This window comes from Meriones unguiculatus, chromosome 21 (assembly GCF_030254825.1).
Source record: "Meriones unguiculatus strain TT.TT164.6M chromosome 21, Bangor_MerUng_6.1, whole genome shotgun sequence".
Lineage (NCBI taxonomy): Eukaryota > Metazoa > Chordata > Mammalia > Rodentia > Muridae > Meriones > Meriones unguiculatus.
In genome coordinates, this window is record NC_083368.1 from 26698482 (window position 1) to 26722246 (window position 23765).

General features: G+C 38.5%; 1 pseudogene; it reads left to right on the top strand.

Annotated features, from left to right (window-relative positions):
• Positions 1-22528, top strand: part of LOC110539775 (large ribosomal subunit protein eL21-like) — a 78116-nt pseudogene extending 55588 nt beyond the window's left edge.
• The last annotated feature ends 1237 nt before the right edge of the window (positions 22529-23765 follow it).

The following is a 23765-nucleotide window of genomic DNA, read 5'->3' on the forward strand; positions in this document are numbered from 1 at the left end:
AGAAGAATGTATATTCTTTTGTATTTGGGAGAAATGGTCTGTAAAATTTGCTAGGTCCGTTTTATTCATGACATTTGCTAGTTTCATTATTTCTCTGTTTAGTTTCCATCTTGGAGATCTGTCCATTGGTGAGAGTTGGGTATTAAAGTTTCCAAGTATTAATGTGTGAGAATAGATGTGTGGTCTAAGTTTTAGTTGTGTTTCTTTTACTAATGCAGGTGCCCTTGCATTTGGGGCATATGTGTTCAAAATTGAGAGGTCATCTTGGTGGATCTTTCCCATCTCTTTTGGTTAATTTTGGTTGAAAATCTATTTTATTAGATACTAGAATGTCTACTGCAGCTTACTTCTTGGGTCTATTTGATTGGAAACAATTTTCCTCTGCTTTACTCTGAGAGAATGTCTACCTTTATTGCTGAGGTGTCTTTGTTGTATGTATCAGATTGATGGGTCCTGTTTTGCCTTCCATTCTTTTAGCCTGTGTATTTTTCTTGGGGTATTGAGTATATTGATGTTGAGTGATATTAATGACCAATGATTGTTACTTCCTGTTATTTTGATGGTAGTGGTGGTAGTGTGTTCTTACCTTCTTTTGGTTTTGCTGGTGTGGGATTATTTATTTCCTGTGTTTTCCTGGGTGTAGTTAACCTCTTGGGTTGGAGGTTTTTTTCTATTATCTTCTGTAGGGCAGGATTTGTTCATAGGTATAGTTTAAATATGTTTTTCTCTTGAAATATCTTTTTTCTCCATCTATGGTGATTGACTGTTTTGCTGGGTATAGTAGTCCAGGCTGACATCTGTGGCTTCTTAGTGTCTATAAGCTACCTGACCAGGCCCTTCTTGCTTTTAGAGTCTCTGCTGAGAAGTCACGTATAATTCCATTAGGTATGCCTTTACATGTGATTTGATTTGGCCATTTTCCCCTATACCATTTGAAATTCTTTCCTTGTTCTGTACACTTAGTGTTTTGGTTATTATATGGCAGGACAATTTTCTCTTCTGTTCCAATCTCTTTGGTATTCTGTAAGCTTCCTGTATGTTTATAAGCATCTCTTTCATTAGGGGACATTTTCTTCTGTGATTTTGTTGAAAATATTTTCTGGGCCTTAGAACTGGGAATTTTCTCTTTCTTCTCTTCCTATTATTCTTCGATTTGTTCTTTACATAGTGTCCCAGGTTTCTTGGATGTTTTGTGTCAGGCACTTTTTACATTTAATATTTTCTTTGATGGATGTATCTATTTCTTTAATCTTATCTTCTACACTTGAGATTCTCTCTTCACTCTCTTGCATTCTATTGGTGATGCTTACGTCTGTGGTTTCTGTTCTCTTTCCTAGGTTTTCCATGCCCAGAATTGTCTCAAATTGTGTTTCCTTTATTGATTATATTTCCATAGGTCTTGAACAATTTTTATTCATTTGCTTTTTCCATTTCACTGTATTTTCTTGTATTTCTTTAAGGAATTTACTCAATTCCTTCACCTGTTTGATTGTATTTTCCTGCATTTCTTTGAGGGATTTACGTTCCTCTTTCAAAGCCTCTATCATTTTCATAACATCAGCTTTAAGATCATTATCTTGGGCTTAAAACGTATGAGAGTATCCAGGGTTTGCTGAGGTAGGATCGCTGGGTTCTGGTTGTGCTTTATGGTCCTGTATTTTGCTCTTTGTGTTCTTAAATTGACCTCTAGCCATTTGCTTGTCCCTGGTGTTATCAAACCTGGTGGTGTCTGATGGTAGTTGGCCTCTGGAGTTTTATGTATAGCTGGTGATCCCAGAGGGTAGCAGTCCTCTGGATTTCCTGGGTGGTGTCAGGCCTCTGGGTGTAAGAGAGAGAACTAGTAGTCTCTATGGCAGCTGGTCTCTGGGTTTTGGTCCATGCCCGTTGTTCTCCGGTGGGTGCTGGTTTTCGGCTGCTTCCTGAGAGCTGCTGTTCCCTGCCGGTCAGCAGGAATGCAGGCGGAGATATGACCCAAGAAACGGGGCAAGCACCTGAAGATGGAACCTGGAGAATGCCGCTGTTCACAGGTGGTTGCTGCTATTGCTAGATGGTTTCTTGTCGCTGGGGATGAAGTAGGGGATGTGCTGCAACCCATAAGAAGGATCCTGGAGCACACTGAAGGGGACTGGCTGCCGGTGTACCAGGGCAGAGCACTCCTCTGCAGCTGGATTCCAGCAGGCCAATGGAGGCAGAATCATTTTTAAATTTTTATGAGTTTATTACCTTTACATCCCGATGGTGCTACCTCCCTCCTCTCTTCCCAGTCTCCCCCTACTACCTCTTCTCCTTTCCCCTCTCCCTTTCCCGCCAGAAAAGGGAAGCTCCCTGCTCCTACATTAACTTTCCTCAACACATCAAGTCATGTCAGGACTGAGCATATCTTCATCCCCTGAGGCCAGACAAGGTAGTGCTGCCAGGGGGAAGTGATCGAAAAGCAGGCAACATGTTAGAAACAGCCCCCCCACTTGTCAGGAGCCCCATATGAAGTTCAAGCATCCCATTGGCTACATCTGCACAGACGGCCTAGATCATGCATTCTCCTTAGTTGATGTGTCAGTCTCTGAAAGCCCCCATGGGATTGGGTTAGTTGTCTCTGTTGGTCTTCTTTTGAGGTTGCTGTCCCCTCCAGGTTCTTCCATCTTTCCCCAAAACTTCCACGGGACCCCTAGAGCTTCACCCCAGGCGTGGCTGTGGCTACAAGTACTAGCATCAGGATAACCATATTACTATCCGCAGACCCAAAGAAGCTAAGTAACAGGGAGAGCCCAAGGGAGGGTGCCAGAATGTCACTCAGAAGGGGAAACAGAATAGACAGCAGAAGTGGATGAAGACAGGGAACTAGCAGAAGATGAACTGAGGATGGAAACAAGAGTGGGGATCAGATGTTGGAAGAACAGGGGTGGGAGGTGAGAGGGCTGGGAACAAGAAGGGAAACGGGAGGGGGGAATCTCTTTGTCAAGCTGGAGGCTTGCCACAGTGTAGGCTCCTGGGAGGACATGGGTATGACTCTAGAAGAGACTCCTAAGGGGGTGGGAAGCATGAAGACTGAAATGGCCACTTCCTAGCCAGCGGGACTAGTGGAAGGAGGGGAACAACAACCCACGGACAATGCCTTTGATCCAAAAATTACTCTACCTTCAAGAAGTGCAGGTATAACGAAGGAACAAAGACTGAGGGAGAGTCCAACTAACAATTGGCCCAACCTGAGACCCACAACCATGGTAGAGAGCCAGCCTCTGACACTGATAACAATACTCTGCTATGCTCAAAGACAGGAGAGTAACTTGGCTGTTGTCTGGGAGGTTCCAGCCAGCAGCGAGACAGAATCATCATTTTTAAAGATGGTAAGGAGCATTCAGTGCACAAAGGAAAGCCACAAGCAATTCGTTTCAATGAAGTTTATTAATGAAAGTGTTTCACTGCAGGATTTGGTTTTGAGGTTGAAGGAAGAGCATTAGACTGAAAAGGTACAATATATGAAGATCTAAACACACTGATGTCTTTAAAGTATGCAGGGTAGAAGGTTCACTAAAAGTAGCAATAAACAGAGATAAAACAGATAAAAAGATAGAAGAGACCGAGAGAAAGAGAGAGGAGGAAAGAAAAGTTGGAGACGAGGAGAAAGGGCACTCAAGAAGTAGGACTTCATGGCAGCTCTCTCTGTGTTTTTTATTCTAGAGTCTGGACCAAATTTCCTAGCAGTCTGCTAGAGGAGTCTCAATTCAATTAACAAATAAAATATATGACTTTTTGTAATATTTTAGGGGTGGGGGGAATTTCACATCACATGGTTTGGTTTAGCACAGAATATTTCTCAAGGTACATAGAAGAGCGAGATACCATAGTGGGAGAACTTTCAAACCACAGTACAGATTTCTCAACTCCATCCTAGAGAGAGCTGCAGGAAGCCAAGGTCTGATTCAGGTTACACGATTAGGACAGGATCTCCACAACGAGAGCAACAGAACCAAAAAAAAAAAAAAAAAAAAAATCTGAGCACAGGAGTCTTTTCTGAGACTGATACTCCAACCAAGGACCATATATAGAGATAACCTAGAACCACTGCACAGATGTAGCCCATGACAGCTCAGTCTGCAAGTGGGTTTCTTAGTAAGGGGAGCAGGGACTGTCTCTTACATGAACTCAGTGGCTGGCTCTTTGATCTCCTCCCTCTGAGGGGGAGCAACCTGACCAGGCCACAGAGGAAGACAATGCAGCCAGTCCTGATGAGACCTGATAAGGTAGGGACAGAGGGAAGGGGAGGAGGACCTCCTCTATCAGTGGACTTGGGGAGGGTCATGGGAGGAAAAGAGGGATGGGAAGGGGATGAGGGAGAGGGCTACAGCTGGGATACAAAGTGCCTAAACTGTAATTTATAAATAAATAAATTTTAAAAAATGGCTGGAGTATTTTCTGACACTCATTCTTTCCTCATGGCAATTTGGTTGATTCTGAACACTAGAGATAGCATGCTAGACAAGACAGATCAAGTCCTACCAGAAAGACTGCATGCTCATGTATACAGTACAACCTATACTGAGTAAGACCAGACTCCAGTGATCTTTGTGAGATTATTCTGTTTTACATTCAATCCTGATGTTAGCCTCACCCCACCATACAAAACTGTAATAGAGACTCTGTGACCCGTCCAGCAAGTCTGTCAACGGAGATCCTGAATGGGGGAGTGGGAATGAAAAAGGGGACAAGGACGCGAGAAATGAAGACCAAGAAAGTATCTCTTATCAAAGTCTCTGTTTATTCAAATTTTCCATATAACTATATAGGCAGAAGCGGAAGGAATGTAATTGCCTTTGGTAGGGTTACTAAGTTACTAGAAATCACAGGATGGCCCAGCAAGATGTGCTAATAATGGTAATTTGGAAAGTTCCTCAGAAGAGTTACTTAGGAAGCCCTGAGGGAGAGGAAGATTTAAGGTATTTCAGGAAGATGATCTTATCGAAAGCCCCAGGTCAGCCAGGAATGCACTATCGTATCTGGGCAGTAGTCTGGTCAAGCCAGATGCCAAAATTTAGGGGGCAGCAAGGTGCTAGAAGGCCCCCGACAACTCTGGAACGAGTTTCCCACTTGACCTGACAGTATCAAATTCAGTTCTTTCAGCACTTTTCATCCCAATATTTAGTTTTGAGACCAACTAGCACTCCTTGTTTGCAAGTTGCTTCTGAATTGTATTCTTTTGTCACGTGCTATTTAGTCTAAGGGGTTTTCTGAATACCTGTCCTGAGAGCAACAGCCTTTACTACCCTAAGCCTGATACTCTGCTCTCCCAGCCTCTTGGTCTCCCCTGGAATTAGAAAACAATTCAATGTAAAAAGTTTACTCAGTGTTTACTCATGTTCCCTCAAGGGTCTGTCTCTTACTCACCTGTCTGTTGGAGGAGATGGCCAGAGACCCCACTGCTTTAAACTTCAGCAAATTTTTCTTGAGTTCAAGCTCCTCAAATATTATATTATCAAACGGTGAAAACCATCTGTTTCTAACTGTCAAGTTTCTTTGTGATTATCCAGAAGGAACGTCTTTCTTCCAGGCCTCAGAATGCATCAGAATATTTTGCCCATTAGTATTCTGTTGGCACTTTCTTCCATTGTTGTTTATTTTACTTAGTGTGACTATAAGGTTAGATAACATATGCCATCAGGCTCTTACTTTACCTAAGTATGTCCTTATTTATACCATGACATAATTAAAATTAGAAGAAACTGTTTCAATAAAAATTTACATCTATCTTGCGTATATTTGACATTATAATTTTATGATACATATAAAATCATATTGTTAACAGTTGGATGGGATTGACTAGGTGTATAATCTCAGAACTACCAACCCCAGTACTTAGGAGATGGAGACAGAAGAATCCAAACATCAAGGCCAGCTGCCACTATATGAGAGCCTGTCTCACAAAAGAAAAATACACTGTGAAACTAGATAAACCCAATGAGAATAGCAACTACTTACTTAAGAGCTTGATATTATAAAGACTCAGCCTCCACCAGTTGGGTTTGGCAAGGACTCAAAGGCAGTCACTGCAGTGAGAAGCTATATAGTGAAGAAACATAAACCAATTAATTAACTAATTCGTTAACCAATTTAACCAATTAATAGTAGGCTTCAAATAATAATTCATTGTCTCGGGAATGCTGGATTTGAGGTAAACTAGAGAGAGCATACTGTGTTGTGGGATAAATTACATTTGATTCACATCTGACCAACAGCACAAGACACAACAACACTTAGGGAAATGTATGGTAAATGCCACACACTGCATACCCTGGGTGACTTACATTGAAGCAGCAGTTTGCCTTTCCTGCTGATGGCACATGGTGTGGGCTAGTTTTATTGTCCATTTGATCTGTCCATTTGTAGTTTTGTTTTCAATGTACAGAGAGAACCCTTTTCAGCAACAATTAAGTCAAACCACAACATCTTTTAAAAATCATGTACAAAGACACTGAAATTTTTAGATGGATTCCCTCTTCTTATCATTGGAAACTCTTTTTAGGAAGTTTATTTTTAAATTAAAAAAATGAGGAACAAATAATAATTCAAATAGTACTTATTACAGTCAAAGAAAAATCCCCAACTGTACATACCCTATATAAAGTAGCAGACCTTTCCTTCATGATAAATATTATTTGGGTTTGTTTGGTAAGCATTTAATGGGCAAAAATCTTTGTAACTTCATACTGTCAGCTTTTTCTTACGTTCCTGTGTTCCTTTTTATTTCTCCTAGTTCTTCCTTGCCAAAGTCTCTGTCAGGCTCACTCATTTTCATATTCCACATTGATGATGTGTTCATCCTCTGTAAAGGTAACTTGAACTCATTACAGTAGAGTCAGGAAACTTTAATGTCAAATTGACAGTGTTCCAAGATACATAGGAAACATAATACTCTCCTAGGTAGTGTCAGTGCATTCAGTTAAATGTAGAGTAGTTTTAGATTTGACCTGAATTAAGAGAGAAGACTTATCCAGCTATTCCAGTAGTAAAGTGCAAAAAGAAAAATGAGAATCCTTAACATGGTAGATAACAGTTTGTTGATACTATTTTTGGGGTTTTTTTTTGGGGGGGGTGTTTTTTTCTTGTATATTCCATAAGAAACAAGGAAATGTTTATTTGATACTGAAAATATTGACTTTATCTCATGTTGAATTAAAGTCATCATGGAATGGAGAGAGTACCAAACAAATATGGCATAATAAAGATAATATGGAAGAAGCTGTATAAACAATCACAATTCTTTTTTCTCAGTGCCCCTGCTCTACATAATTTCTAAGCTGAGCAACATCCCCTGCCTGCCAAATCTGCAGCCCATAGCCTCTCTTCCTCTGCATAAGAACTTGCATAATCTCCTGGTTCATGATTGGTTGAATATGTTTTCACTGGATTTACAGCAATCAGCCTTCTCAAAGGAAACTGTACGAATGGAAGCTTAATGCTACTAATGAAACGAAATGAAAAAAAAGACACATAGATCAACAGAACTGAATAGTAAGTGCAGAACTACACCCATCACTATAAGCACAGATGAGCATAGGCAAAGGTAAAGAGACACAACAAGGTAAAAAAAGGAGATCAAAAAATGATGCAGCAAAGACTGAGCCTACATGATCCCCATAAATTAAAGAAAACACTCACAGCTCAAGCAAAAACTTCCTGGACAAAGATTACTTTATTAATTGAGATAACAAAACCTTGAAACTAACACAAACAGAAAGTTACACACACACGTGGAAAATCAATATTATAACAGTTAAAGAGATTGGAGATTTAGCTCAGTGGTAGAGTGCTTGCCTTTTAAGTGGATGGTCTTGGGTTCAGTCCTCAGCTCTGAAAAGAAAAGAAAAAGGACAAAAAATTACAACAGTTAAAAATAAATTAAGAAGGCACAGTTAAAAAGAAATCAAGTACTGACAAGTGAGATTACATCACTGTAAAATTTTTCTCAGCAAATAATGATCAGAGTAAAGAGGCACATTACAGATGGGAAAAAAAAACATTCACAAACTGGTAATGCAATTAGCAGTTAATACTCACAATATGTAAGGAATTCAAGCAATCCAATAACTACAAACAGTACTGAACTGAAAATGGGCGATAGATACAGACATTTAGAAAAATAAGCTCTATCAGAAAAGATTAGGCACACTCATGCCACCATGGTATAGATCCAGTGAAGAGATGAAGGGGGGGGTTGCTTGGGAGGAGAGGTAGGAGAAACTGCAGTCAGGTTTTACTGTATGAGGGAGTAAAAAATATAAAGAGAAAAAAAAGCCTATTTAAATTACCAGAAGGTATGTGAAAAAGATATGCTTAAAAACATCAGAGAAACACAAGCCAAATGAGTGAACTATCACTTCACTCTAGTAAGAAGAGCTTTATCCAAAAAGACTAAAGATAAAGAGAGCTGGAAGGCTGTGAAGCAAAGAAAGCCCTTACTTGGTGTTGATGGGAATATATTTCAGTTCGGCTGTTATGGGAAAGCTCGTGCAGGTTCCTCAGATGGCTAAGCAGAAATACTCTGCTGGGGGTACAGACACAGTAAATGAAATCAGCACGGTGCAGAGACATCTTCACCGCCATGTTTACCGTAGCACTGTTGACAATAAAGAAAATATCAATAGGCAAGACCTGGAAATGACCTCACTGCCCATCAGCTGATGAATGGGTAAAGCGACGCTAGCTTACATACACTACTGAAATACTATTCTGACATTAAAACAAAGAAGATCTCACCGTTTTGACAACATTCTAAGTCCTACAGTACATCAGAGGGAGTAAAAACAACTCAAGGGCATAGACACAAGTAAAGTGTATACACATTCACCAGTAGAACTTGAAAACTGTTGATCTGACAAATACTGAAAGTAGAAGGATGAACAAGCGTTACTAGGCCTGCTGCGAATAGGAGTGTTGTGGCAGGGGTGCTCCCGCAGTCAAAGAAGACAAACAATCTGGTTAGAAAACAGAAATGAATGATTAAAAATGTATTGTTAGCACAATGGCGGTAATTAATTATCTATTGTGCTCCAGAGAAATTTAAGGAGAGGGCGTTAAATGTTTTCACCACACAAATGTAAGCTATGTGAAGAATTACACTTATTTAATATTTGGTTTTAGTGTTCTGTGGTGTGAAAATTATTCCAGATATCACTTGCAAACAATAAAACATAAAATTGCCTGTTTAAAAAAAAAAAGGCACTTTGAAAAATGCTGGAGCGTTAAAAAGTTGCATACCTTTGCCTTTACTTTGTATGACTAGATCCCATGAATTTATATTCCCTCCATATCCTAGCTTGCTTCTCTGTTACTCTGATAAGATGCTGACTAAAACCCACTCATTTTCTAGCACCTATGTTAGGAAGGCCACAATTGCCTTTAATTCCAGAGGAGCTGAGACCCTCTTCTGGGCATTGAGGGCGTCTGAACACACTTGGAATGTGCACACATGCACAATTTTCTCTTTCTTTTTCTTTCTTCCTTCCTTCCTTCCTTCCTTTTTCTTTGTTTTTCTTTTTTTAATAAAAATGTCTTGAGTCTTTGCTAACTAATTATTAATATCTTATGCTGTCGTCCACGTTATAAACCATGAGAGATTTAACTCTGTTTATGATTTTAACATGAAACTAAGCCCCTGAATTGAAATGTGCAAAGAGCTGGGTCCCACTCTGAATTTGTTCCAGGCACACTCTGTTGAAATGATAACCTTCAATAAAGAGCACAAATGAAGGTAATTTTTTTTTTACAAGTGCGGGCATTAACTCAAAGATTGACACATAAAACACAAATTATAAAAATAGAACTCCTTCAATAACGTCTGAAATCCTATCTCAGCCTGGGATCAGAACTACCATAATACACAGAAATACTCTAGAGGGGTTATAAATGAAACCCACAAAGAGACCAGGTCAGAATTCTGGAAGAACATATGACTTCAGCTAATGCCACTGTTGTGTAAACATAAATTAAAGACAGGAAAGTGCCAATATCCTGAGTGGGGAGCATGAGCCTAGCTCAGGGCCCAGGGCCTAAATGACCCCTTAATAATGTCTTCAGGCTTACCCAAAGCTGGGCCTGATCCTTAGAACAATCCAGCACCAGCCAGTGTTTGGGAACATTACTAGACCATGCTATGTGGTACTGTAAGGCTGTCACGCCACCGGACAGAGGTAATTTCCCAGGTGATCTCTATTGGCCTAAAAGAACCGATTAACTCCAGAATGAGATTTCCTATCCAAGGAGATTTTATTTTCCAGCTTTTATTATGAGGCTGGGCTAGCCACTCAGGTCAAGAGTGTCCCAGAATACTCTTCTTCCCTGTGGTCCTCTCTTTGAAAGAGAAACGTTCATGTTGTGTTTCAGAATACAGGAGTTTTACTCTGTTTTAGAATGAATCAGAGGTAGGTTAAAAAAAAAAAACAAAACAAAAAACACCGTGCCACGTTCACACATTTCATAAGTGTGGAAATTATTACAGATCTCAGTTAAAAAAAAAAAAAACAACTTTGGATGAGGCCTCATTTACAGAAAAATTCTTGTTGAACGGTTCAGCACATGCTATTTTATCAAATTCTTACTTTCTCCATGTTTTTATCCTATAGAAAACAGCATGTAAGCAGGAGATACTGGGAACTTCCCTGTCTGCGGTGTGGGATCAAGTTACTTAAAATTGGACTGTTTCTTTCACTAAAAGAAAAGGGAAAAATCTTGAGCAAGCAGTAAAAGTTAAGGACTCCCTCACACAGCTTCACGGAAACTAAGTCATCACCTCATTGCACCTTGTGTGCTGTAATTTCTGTTTAGAGGAATCTTTTCTCCGGATAAAGTTGAGACCACTACAAAAATTCCACCATCATAAAAAAACAAATTGCTTGTCGAACCCACAGAGTAGAAAACCCAATTGGCTTGGGGTTGTTGCAGGGAGAAATAATTATTGAAACACAATTCCAAATGCTCTGCGAACTGCGTATCGTGTTTTGTCCTGCGGGTCTCTAAAGGACTTAGCTGAAAATAATGCTGTTGCTCGCCCCTGTGACAGTCCCACTGCAACACTGTAGAGTTCTCTCATCATTAAACAGCAGACCTTCGGTGGAATTGATAAATACCGTCCTCAACATTAACTAAATAATCCTCCCAATAGTCTGGTAAAACAGATGGAGAGAATAAAACGGAGAAGTTGTTAAGGGGCTTAACTCGGCCCACAGGGATAGCACTGTGACTTACTCACCCGTGGACCTCCCCCGTTTACGTTTATGACGCCTTCTTTTTTTTTTACTTATAAATACCAACCTAGCCTCCAAACCACAGGCACCCCAGGCCCCGGCTTTTGTGCAGTTGTCCTTAATTCTTTCCATTTAATTGAGAGCAGGACACAGTACTTCTGTAAAAGACATAGCTTTCTCAAGTACTCCATTTTAAATGTATATATGCATGGACAGTGAAGTGGCTTTTTAATAGACTATTATTTCAAGTGAGTAAAGATTCCCCTTTATTTCCTTTAAAGAAAGAAAACTAGTTTAAAGCACATTGTTTCTATCAGCTTCTAAATTAAGTCCATTTCTTGTTCCTTGTCACAATCAGCTCCTCTATAATTGTGTGGAATGAGCTCTTTTGTGCGTGTGTGTGTCTACTTGGTGACAAATACTTTGCCAGGCAACAGAAGAGGACAGATGAGTGTGATATGGCTGCCATCCTAAATAGAACCAGACTAGGGAAGAAAATTATGGCTAAACAAATGACAGTTGTCCCAGGAATTCCTGGGAGTTTATTTTGTTCTAGAACCTGAATTAAGCCTGCCATGCCTTTTGACACTTTGACCTAGGGATACCTTTTGACATTTGTTTCTTAAAGCCTATTCTGAAGTTTTCCAGGTTAATGCCTTTCCTCATTGAACCAACAGAAACATCTGTCCCCATTCTTTCATGAAGGATTTACCAAACAATCTTTTAATGTATTGATTTTCATCTAAGTTTTCCAGGCAAAGCTTGCCTGACAGTTTTAATTCTCAAAACAATTAATACTTTCCTTTATAGTTTATATTTTTATGATTTTTTTCTTGGCTTTGATTTGATCCTCAAGCCAAATCAGCTTGGGGTCAGTGACAAATAATATTTCGGAACCTCAGCCGTTGAGAGCTATTTCTATGATTGTTAGGTTGTGCTACCGTGTCAACTGTGTAGTTTGCGGCTTTTATTTCAAATACCAGATGATTCTTGGAAATTTTCCCTGGTTTTCAAGGGGATGCCTATGCTACTTTAAAGCCCTTGCAAAATACCTACATATTGTTTTCCTTCTTCTATATCTTATTCACATCCCGTTCTTCCTTTTTAAAGATAAAAATATTACGACGGAAACTAAATCCTTCAAAGCACCATTTATTTAGTCCACACTGAGTGTCTAGTGCATGTAAGACCTAATCATTTGAGATGAATTTTGCATTACTTGGGGAGAGAATATATCTGCAACATTTATTTAATCTATGTTTAAACCACCTCTGAAAACAAAACCCCAATCTTTTTTTATTACTTTGTATTCTTATTTAATTTTTTTCTTATTTTGAGGAATAGGAATTCCTTCTTCCCTTCAAATGTGAAATGGAGTTTACTGCACTGTAGTTATCATCAACTTCCAGTTCTATTTGACTAGTACCTGCTTCAGATAGATCCCTATTCCTCAGCTCTCCCAACTATCTCATTCATTTTTTTAATATTTCTTACTGTATTTTGTCAAAATTCTTTTGAAAGAAATAAAACAAAATGACTAGACATTTCATTATAACTGAGAAGAGATTCTTACAAAAAAGAAAAAAATAGTCAGTAATCCAACATTTATTGGTAGCATAGCTTATTCATTGTAACACAGGAGTCATACTTAGGTCAAACATTAACAACAGGGGACATTGTGTATTTGTGCTTGCAGGGGGAATGTAATTCCTAAATTTGCTCTTACAAAATGAACTTTTAAACAACTCTGATTTTTCAACACATGCCATGCAACCACATATAATTCAAAGTTTTGTAGGTGCTACATTTTAAAAAGTCAAATAAGTTAAAATTAATTTCATTCTATTTAGTCCAACATAGCGAATACTTCTACTATCATAAAATATAACAGGTTTAAATCATTAATAAGGTGACTAAAATTTTCTAATGGAGGTAGTTCAGTTTGCAATCATTTCTCCTTTGACTCAGTATCTTCTACCCAAGGTGAATTGGAAAGGTTGAAACTGAATGCCTCTGCCATGAGGCTACTTGTCAGAAAGCTGAAGGCTATGAGCTTGATGTCAAGATCCATATATCCTTCCTTCCTGGCATTCTGTTCTCCCTGTAGGTCCTACATTCTTTGCTGTCCTTACATCCCTTGTAAGCCTTACGTGACTTGTAGACCCAAACCGCCTTAAAGTCCTTCTGTCCTGGATGGTGTAATAATGATTAATATTGCACGGGACAGGTATGACATAAAGGAGTTTCTTGGGGGAAAGTAGGAAAGAGGGAAAAAGGAAGAAGGAGTGGGTGCCAATGAGAGAGAGAGAGAGAGAGAGAGAGACCAGGAGAGTGAGAGAAACCGAGAGAGCATAAGAGGGTGCCAGGGTCCTTTTTATCCAGCATGCAACTGGTAAGCACCTGGTGATCACAGGTGATGGCATGATAGGTTGGTAGGCCCCTTATCGGCAGGCTAGTGGGAACACCTGTATGCTAACAGGCAGTCAGAGGACCTCCCCTTCCACATATGCTCTCTTCCTTGTGTGCTCAGAAAATAACCAGATTCGTTACATATTCCTTCACGATTCTTGAAAATGTCAGCTATCCAAACTTCTGGCCTTTCTTGAGCCAGAGGCCTAGGTCATGTGTACATCAGTGTTGGTGACTGATTGCATTAAAGTGAATCAAGCACCGATACAGATTGGAGGTTCAGGAAAATGCACAAAAGCGTAAACACCAGATGACATGACTTACCAGCAGACGGTGTTCTAGGTTTGAATGAACCTCTCAACAGTATTTATGCCTCATTTTCCTGTAAACACCACAAGGGCCAACATCATACCCTATGACTCATTTGCCTCCTACTTCTGGTACACACTCTTACATATACAATAATAATGGTAATTACAGTAAGAAGGCTGGATTAATGGAAAACTATCTTGGCCAATTCATAATGCTTTTCACAAAGATTATCACTGAAAATCTTCTTAATTGTGTGTTGTTACCTTAAATACCAGATAGAGTGAAATTAAAGGGCAGGCTCAAGCGTGATTCCCTCCTAAGTGCAGAAGCTGGGAAGCAGACTTTACAGTCTTTATGTTATTAAGCCCCTGCCCATTTTTAAAACCATTTAAGTGTTGAATTTATTGATTCACATAAAAAGGAATACAAAATACAAAGAGGAAAAGGGCCTACTGAGCAAAACTCCCCATGATGGCATTGTGCTTGTTTTACACACACAAATTTAACTACTTCAAGCTCTGTACAGTTCACAGTAATAGCATTTGCTATGTAAAATGGCTTGATTTTCTTCTGTTCCCTCTCATTCTTGTTTCCTCTCACTGTTTCCCCCTTTCTTCTTATGAATAAAGACTTGGAGGATGCTTGAAAACCTGTCTCAGTTTCCACAGGTTTTCTTTTAAAAGCTCCAGTGAAATGGCTCTATCTCATCGTCCAGGCATTCGGGGCTCTTTCTTCTGACCTCAGACTTGTCCCCCTTTGTAACCACGGAAGAGTCATCTGTGACATTACTAGTTCCCTGAAACTTGATATGTTTGCATTCCATATTTTTCTTAGGAAAAGAAATCAGCTCTGACAAAGTAATGACCTCTACATAATTGTCCTTAACAAAAAGGTTACAATGTTCTCACCAGAACCAGAGTCCGGAATCACTGGACATTCTACATTTCTCCCAACTCTTTAAACATAACAAATAATCATGCCTTATTAAGCACCTGCTCAATGAGACTGGGAAATCAGACTATGGAGGCATTAAATTCTGCCCTTTAACCTCTTCTGTCAGATGCCAGAATGATTATTTCCACTGATCTTGGCTTGACATTAGGGTGCAATTGGCTGATCCTCACAGTCTTCAACCTTGCTCTCAGGTCTCCTGCTAATGTCTGTCTTGTACTACATCTTAGATTTATTATGATTTATTTACCATGTGGGGAAATAGTATCTCCTTTTATCTTTAAAAGGAAGAGTGTCTATATGATTCTGTTCATTAGTTCTCAGGGGAACACAAGAAAGACGTTTGAAATTTAAATAGGCTTTTATCTTTTTGTTTGGTCTATTTTTCTGAAACAGAACTTGGTCAAGTAGAGAATGAGATGGGTGAGATGAAAGTGTTTGCGTAAAATTAGTTGGGACGTCACACTTGTGAGGAATGTTGTAGAATATCCAGAAAAAAAAAAAAGTGAACTTGAATAGCTTTTCCCAAGAGTAGGCTTAACATGCTTGTGTTGAAATGTAATCTCTGAACTATTGGTGTTTTTACAACACAGTTGGAGTTTGTGTTGTCTTTGAGCTACAAGGCTGATGAACTTCAGAATTGTGAATAGTGTGAGCTTAGTTTATGCTCAGAATTAAGAATGGAGAGAAAATATGTTAGATCAGAAAGGGGCAAAGACGTCCTTCAGGAGATAATTTACTCCATCAACATACATATGAACAAATGTCAGAGTACCGGATCACCTGTTCTTATCGAAGAACTGCTTTGGGACTACTGTGAATGAGACTTGGAGCAATACCAGTAGTGACTGAAGAAAATGACCTAAAGCAGAAATCTCAGAACACATTAGAATTCAGATGAAAGCATTGAATCAATGAGCTTATACTAAGCGCAGTGAAAAGGAATATACTTTTTTTCTTTTTGTAAGCTCTATATCTATCCATGCACATTTAAGCAGAGAACATACTGCTTTTTATTTCAGGAAAGAGATATATCAGGTCAAGGAGGTTACCATGTCTTTGTAAGTAACTTATTCCCCCTTTGGCTCAGTTAGTCACAACGTTTCTGTTTGCTACCACACACTGAAACTGGCTCACAATTATGAATTTAGGACTTCCTGCTCCTGCCGGTCTTCACAGCCTAATCTTGATTCAGACTATGTGGACATAGTGTAACATTCATTAAATAAATGAAGAGGTTGGATATGTATCAAACTGGTTGAGAGAAGAAAGAAGATTTGAAAAATAAGCATATTTAGAAGACTCTGGTAAAGATTCTAGGGCCTACAATGAGAAACTATTTAGAAAGCAGAACGAACCAGAGAAAATGAAATGAGGCTAGTATGATAGTAACTAGTAAATCATTTTTCACACTTAGTTTTATGTTTTTCTATATTTATTTTATTTGTTTTCTTTTGTTGCCTCACTCTACAGACATAAAATGCCAGGCCTGAAGCTCTGTTTGGAAATGCTTTGATTGTATTTAGATATTAAAAGATAAATTGAAAAAAATCATTTAAAGTGAAAGTTGAAATGGATTTGGTTTCACTTGGTACTCTTTGAAAATGTTGAGATTTTTACAAAGAGCTACAAAGTAAAAATAAATTATTTGTGAAGTTATGGAATAAAGTTTACTCCTGGATTTCAGCAGAACAAAACTGTTAAATCTTACTAGAGATTATCAAACATTCAGATAATTAACACCCACATATTTTAATAGTCAGTATAAAAGTTTAAGCTAACACATAAACACAATAGTGAATTATTTATATACAATTCATTTGTATTGATGGTAGTGGTGATGATGATGATGATGGTGAAAGTAACAATGATGACAATCAAACCAATAGTTAGAGCATTTGAAGTTCAGTGAAACTTTCGAATAAAATGCTAAAAGATTTTTAGAAGAGTTGTAAGATGGTACAAGAGAAAATAAACCTAGGAGAGTATTACATGGAATATTAAATATAGAAAAATCTACGATGCATGTTGGGCTATAAGATCTTTAGTTCACAATGTTTACAGGAACCAGATATTGTCCAAATATCTACATTGTCATAATTCAGTGAGGACAGAGCCTTTTTCATGCCACACCAGGCTGGTGAGATGTTAGGTAACAAGGTTAAGTAATGTGTTTTCTTCTAGCTGGGAAGACTTGTGTTCAGGCTTTGCATTCCTTACTGGAGTGGCCAAACGATGAATAGCTGACATTCTGAAAACCTACCTATTTTGTATCTCATTTTATGGAAAAGACTCTGCCTGGATATGAAAACAGTTGAGGTCGACTGCTTTTCAAGTCTGACATTTTCCTGTTCTGACCATTGTGCTAGCTTTTGCAGATCAAAATACTTCTTTTTCTCTGGGTGGAAATGGGTTCAGGGGACAAGACCCAAGTCTTGACCAGCAGTATGCAAGCTGGATTTACCCCTCAGGCTGCACTCATTCATCCATCGTTGTCTATCCCATATCTATGTTTTATTATCCTCATTTCTCTCAATTAATTTCGTGAATTCTCTAATCAAGTATTGCATTGGACATACTACATCTTCAGAAGTTGTCAGGAATATTCATTTTGTTCATGAATTCTCTCTGTGCTCAAATTGTACCTTCAACTATATTTAAAAGAAGAGCATAAGTTAGAAAGTTCTGTCCCTCTGTGATATTTTGTGTTGTTAGTTTTATTTTTACATATCTTCTTGAAAACTAACTCATAAGGAAGTATACCCCTCTGATCATTCACAGTGGTGTCAAATCTGACAGACCTTGATATACAAAATATCACCTGTTGAATTTATTTCTTTTGCTAAAGACACATGAGATGCCTGAAAAATAAGCTTTGGCATAAACTATTCAAGTATTTTTGCTTAGTCTGCATCATTCCAAGACAAAATTAAAGAGGCAAGATTTCTTTTTGTTGAATGCTGTTAGATATAAGAGTGCAGTGACAGACTGGGTTAGTCACTTTTTTATTGAATTGGTGAGGTCATTAGATTAACTCTAGAGGTATCACTGGTACAAAACATTTCTGCTTTTATAAAAAAAGGATTGCTATTTTTGTAGTAGATTGCCTTTTTGTAATAATGTGCTTATAAACACATTATGTGATATCAAAGATGTCAGCATCAAAAACTTCACAGATGAGAGTTTTATCTGTGAAATCTCCTGATGACCTAACTGATCCTTGTTAGTGAGTTTGAGCACACAATTTGACTTTTCCCTATGGTTTCTTTCTCGGCACACATGATTTAGTTTAGTTTAGTTTTCATAATTTTCTCCAAATTGAAATACTATGGGGAAAATCTCAAATGGTGGCCTCATGTTATACCTTAAATTTATCCACAGTCTAGAAAACAAAAGAAAGGAAAAAAAATAAAAAGAAAGAAAAAGAAAAACTACAGAGTATCTGGGAGGTCTCCAGTCAAAAATATTTTTATTTTTAGTAGTGTTGTTCCTTCTTATTTTTATGTTGTCTTGGTAATTTCCATTAAACCCAGCAAGGAGGGAGGATAATTTTCTCATCTAGAGAAATACACGTGATTTCTAAAGACAGAAACCAAATATTTTCACAATGATATTTAAATTTTTACATGTAAATAGCTGCAATTTTTGCAGTAATCTTAAGATAGCCTGAAATAGTCTAATTTAACATGGCATTTTCTATTATCTATATTTTCTGAAATTTTTCATAAACTCCAAATTCTTACAGTAAGATGTACCCTCTGCCCTGTTCTCTCCCAGGGAGAAGAAAGTAGGCTTAGGAAAGAGACTTAGTGATTCTATTAGCACTGTTGCGTAGAAAACCACAAATATTACACAACCCCAAAATTCAAACTTTTGCTGTCCAATAGAAAGTCTGTAACTATCTTAAGACCTGTGGCCTTGTTCTAAATGAAGATTGAGTCAATAGGAAATAATCTGATCTCATTATTCAAACTGCCGTCTTTTCTCAAACAGAAAATCCTATTGAGTGACCCTTAACTCCAACTAGGGCATTGTAAAGAAATGTAGGCATTTTCTTTATTTTATTAATTACACTTTATTCACTTTGTATCCCCCCATAAGACCCTCCCTCCTCCCCTCCCAGTCCCACTCTCCCTCCCCCTTCTTCACTCATGCCTTTCCCCAAGTCCACTGATAGGGGAGGGCCTCCTCTCCTTCCTTCTGATCTTAGCCTATCAGATCACATCAGGAGTGGCTGCATTGTCATCTTTTGTGGCCTTGTAAGGCTGCTCCCCCCTTAGGAGGAGGTGATCAAAGAGCAGATTATGTCAGAGGAAGTTTCTCTTCCCATTACTATGGAACCCACTTGGACACTAAACTGCCATGGGCTACATCTGTGCAGGGGTTCTAGGTTATCTCCATGCATGGTCCTTGGTTGGAGTATGAATCTCTGGGAAGACCCCTGTGTTCAAATTTCTTGGTTCTGATGCTCTCCTTGTGGAGTTCCTGTCCTCTCCAAATCTTACTGTTTTCCACTTCTGACATAAGATTCCATGCACTCTGCCCAACAGTTGGCCATAAGTCTCAGCGTCTGCTTTGATAGCCTGCAGGGCAGAGCCTTTCAGAGGCCCTCTGTAGCAGGTTCCTAGCTTGTTTCCTGTTTTCTTTTTCTTCTGATGTCCATCCTCTTTGCCTTTGGGGATGGGAATTGAGCGTTTTAGTGACATTCCCAGAAAAACACAGTTCAGAATTAATAGAGACAGGCCACATTCAGTACAACCATTAGCACCTGGAAAAAACAAAAGAACTTAAGATTCTTGTTTTTCTGCCATTGTTCACTAAATGGATGAAAGTGATAAGAATTATTTTCATTTTAAATGACATGTCTTATAGGGTCTTTATACCTAGAGTCATAGTTTGATAGATTCACAGACTGAGACTGAGGCAGATGTTGGAGATCTAGCTTTAAAATGTCTTTAAAAGAATTTTTTTTAAATACCATCTTCAACTAATTTTGTTAAATGTATACTTCTCACCAAAAGTTAATTACAGTTTCAATTTACTTAGATTCTGATTTCTAAATAAATTCAGTGGATTTTAAAATATAATAAAAATATAGACTCCCAGAGTCTGAGTTTACCGATCAACCCTTTCCCAATTTCAAGCATAGTGAATTTTCCTATAAAAATATTTTAGAATGCACTGTTAAGGAAGCACTATGCCAATACTTGAATGAAAAATGGCAGAGATAAGCTAAGTGATGTGCCCATAATCTGTGAGTGTCAGTTCCTAGAATAGTTTTCAGGATCTGCTTTCCAGGCTAACTTTTCCAATACATTATGCACTTCACATGAGCATCTGTAACAGCATGAGATGACCATTTTTAAGTATTCTTATCTCCACAGAATTATCCTGTCTCTGTATTGCTATAGGGTGCACAACAATTTTTAGAGTCTAATGAATTTATATTCATATAAATAAACAGAAACTGATGAGCTTATGTTTTATGTTTATCTGTGCTTATCTATTTTAACATGTATAAATACATTTAAAAATATAAATACATATATATATATATGCAAAATGACTGATAGAAATCTGAATCTAATGTTAATCCATTGTGTAATCAGAATAAAGTGTCGACTGAAGGCCCCTTTGGTGAATGCACACTTTTGCTGTTAATCAAGGTAAACATTTCGATATGATACAAGGCATGCTATATTCCCAGGAAAACTGTCACCTGTGAAAGCATTGCAGGAGTACTTGGCTCAGCAAACAAGACCAAACTGAAACTACAACTGATAAAGACTGAGACAAAGAAAAAATTAATAACATGTTTATGCAAAAGACATGAACTTTATCTAGAAGACCCTTTTAACTGTGTAGTAAATTAAGTTGGGAATAAAAATTTTACCAATCAGAAGAGAATAGAAAATGCACTGTCTAATTATTGGTATTACTAGGGACTGGTTTTTAAAACAAGATAAAATTTTCATTAATTTAACTGTCGCATACAATAATTGAATTATTGTCCAATTTTTTTCAAATGGAATATATTTATTGTTATTTGTTGTAAATAAAATGTAACTAAGTATCACAAAGCAAGCTCGAGGAAAGAAAGATTATCAAATGCCAGTAAAAGCTTGGTAAAGAACCATTTTCGTTTAGTCTTTTGGAATTCAGAGCCATGAACTTCTAATTCCTAAAATCCAAAAGCAGTCAAACAAGGAGAGCCCACAGCCCTTCTCTCATATGACTTCCTTAAATAGGTTCTCCTCTCCTTGCTGTTAATGTTTTCCTTCTTTGTATTTTATTTTCTTGCTCCAGCTATATGTAGACTTTAAGTGTTTTCCCTTTACCTATTACAAAACTTTTTTTTTTTTTTTTTTGGAATGACCTAATCAGCGTTGTGAAGAGTAAATAACCGGGAGACCCATTGGTGTGAGCCCCTAGTACATAAAATAAGGGGAAGAAAAAAACCACCCACACAACTAACTGTCCTTAGAGTTTTGAGCTGTTCTGCAGAGATCCATAAGAAAAAGGGATCATATTCACCCTCCTGGTCTCATAACAATGACTACCTAAAAATAGGGCTTTGGTGTTTTATTTTGTGTGAACAATGGATAGTCGTTAAACACAGTTCACACTGTCTTATTTAATAAAATGTATCATGCTTAAATTCAAAGTGCTTAATAAATGGCGTTAACATCTGTAGGTGGTTAAATAAGTGCTTCTGAGCCTTCCTAATGCTGAGACCCTTTAACACAGTTTCTCAAGTTGTAGTGAGCCCAACCATAAAACTGTTTTGTTGCTACTTTGTAGCTGTCACTGCTACTGTTATGAATTGTAATGCAAATATCTGGTATGCAGGACATGTGATACATGATCCTAAAAGGAATTGCAACCCACAAATTGAGGAACATTGCTCAAGTGAAATAATGGAAATGGCTAGCAATGCAGTTCAGTGATACAGTATTTGCACAATATTTTCAGGGCCCTGCATTTTAAAAGTGGGAAAGGAGGAGAAAGAAGAAGACAGGCAGAAACACACTGGCTGTCTGGGATGAAGGTTCATACTGCCCAAGCATGAGGACATGAGTCCGATCTCCAAAACTCACAGAAAGAACCACAAGTGGACTTTTCTGCCGCGGCAGCCATCTTGCAGTAACTCTCCAGGATGAGGAACACAAAGGGGAAGGGGAAGGGACTTCTTATATGTTCTCCAAGCCTTTCCTGAAAGGAAAGGAAATATTCCTTTGGCCACATCATGCGAATCTACAAAAAGGGTCACACTGTAGACATCAAGGGTATGGGCACTGTTCAAAAGGGAATACCACAGCAAAACCGGAGGCGTCTACAACGTCACCCAGCACGCTGTGGGCATCACTGTGAACAAGCAGGTCAAGGGCAAGATCCTGGCCAAGAGGATCAACGTGCGCATTGAGTATATCAAGCATTCGAAGAGCCAGGATAGTGTCCTGAAGCACGTGAAGGAGAGCTACCAAAAGAAGACGAAGGCCAAGGAGAAGGGCACCTGGCTCAAGTGCCAGCCTGCGCCCCCGACAGAAGCACACTTTGTGAGGACCAACCGGAAGGAGCTGGAGCTGCTGGAGCCCATTTCTTTCGAGTTCCTGGCCTGATGTGAAAAAAATAAAGGCCCGGACTGTAAAGTGAAAGAAACAAATAAACAACAACAACAAAAAAAAAACACAAACAAACAAACAGCAATATCCACAAAACACATGTGGTGGCACACAGCTGTCACCCCCTGGGTAGAGGACTGAAGTTTTGCAGAAGACAAGATCTTGATCAATACGCCCAGGACATCGTAAATCATATTGGAATGACTTTTTTAGCTTTCATTGAACGTAGGAAACACAAGGTAAGAAAGGAAAAACAGAACAGGTAAGTAGATCTGAAGAGAGGCAAGGAGTGCTTGCTGCCTTGCATCAAACGTTTTTGGTCACTTTTTTTTTTTCTCTTTTACTTTTAAAAAATGTATATATTTATTTTTATTAAGTACAGTTTATTCACTTTGTATCTCAGCTAGAGCTTTCTCTCTTGTCCCCTCCCAATCCTACCCTCCCTCCATCTTCTCATCTTATGCCCCTCCCTTAGTACTCTGATAGGGGAGGTCCTCCTACACTTCTTTCTGACCCTAGCCTATCAGATCTCATCAGGACAGTCTGCATTGTCTTTATCTATCTATCTATCTATCTATCTATCTATCTATCTATCTATCTATCTATCTATCTATTTTTCTCTTTTTTATTTTTATTATTAGTTACATTTTATTAACTCTGTATCCCAGGTGTATCCTGCTCCCTCATTCCCTCCCAATCCCACCCTCTCTCCCTCATCCCTTCCCTGCCCTTTTCTAGTCCACTGATTGGGGAGGTCCTCCTCCCCTTTCATCTAACCCTGTTTTATCAGGTCTCTTCAGGACTGGCTGCAAAGTCCTCCTCTGTGGCACTTATTGTTTCAAACATATTTTTTTGTTGTTGTCATACAATGTACCCCAATCATATTTGCTCCTCAATTATCTACGCTTCTACCCTTGTACCATACCCATTAAAAGGAAAAAAGAAAAGAAAAAAAATATATCAAGTCCAAATTGTGTTTCCCTTATTCTCATTGAAGGATGCTCAAGCTCCCAGCGGCCAGTCCCTTAAAGATAACTGATTCTGTCCCCACAACCGCCCCAACCACACCAGGAGCTACCATCAACTGTGAAGAGCATCTGTATTACATTTTTAAAGAACTCTTGTCAATAGATTCCTGTCTAGACTGTTTCTATTTTAAAAACGGTTTGGGGAGGGCTGCGACAGAAGCCTTCAGTGGGATCATTTTCAATTATAAGCTTTCAGGCATTGGTGC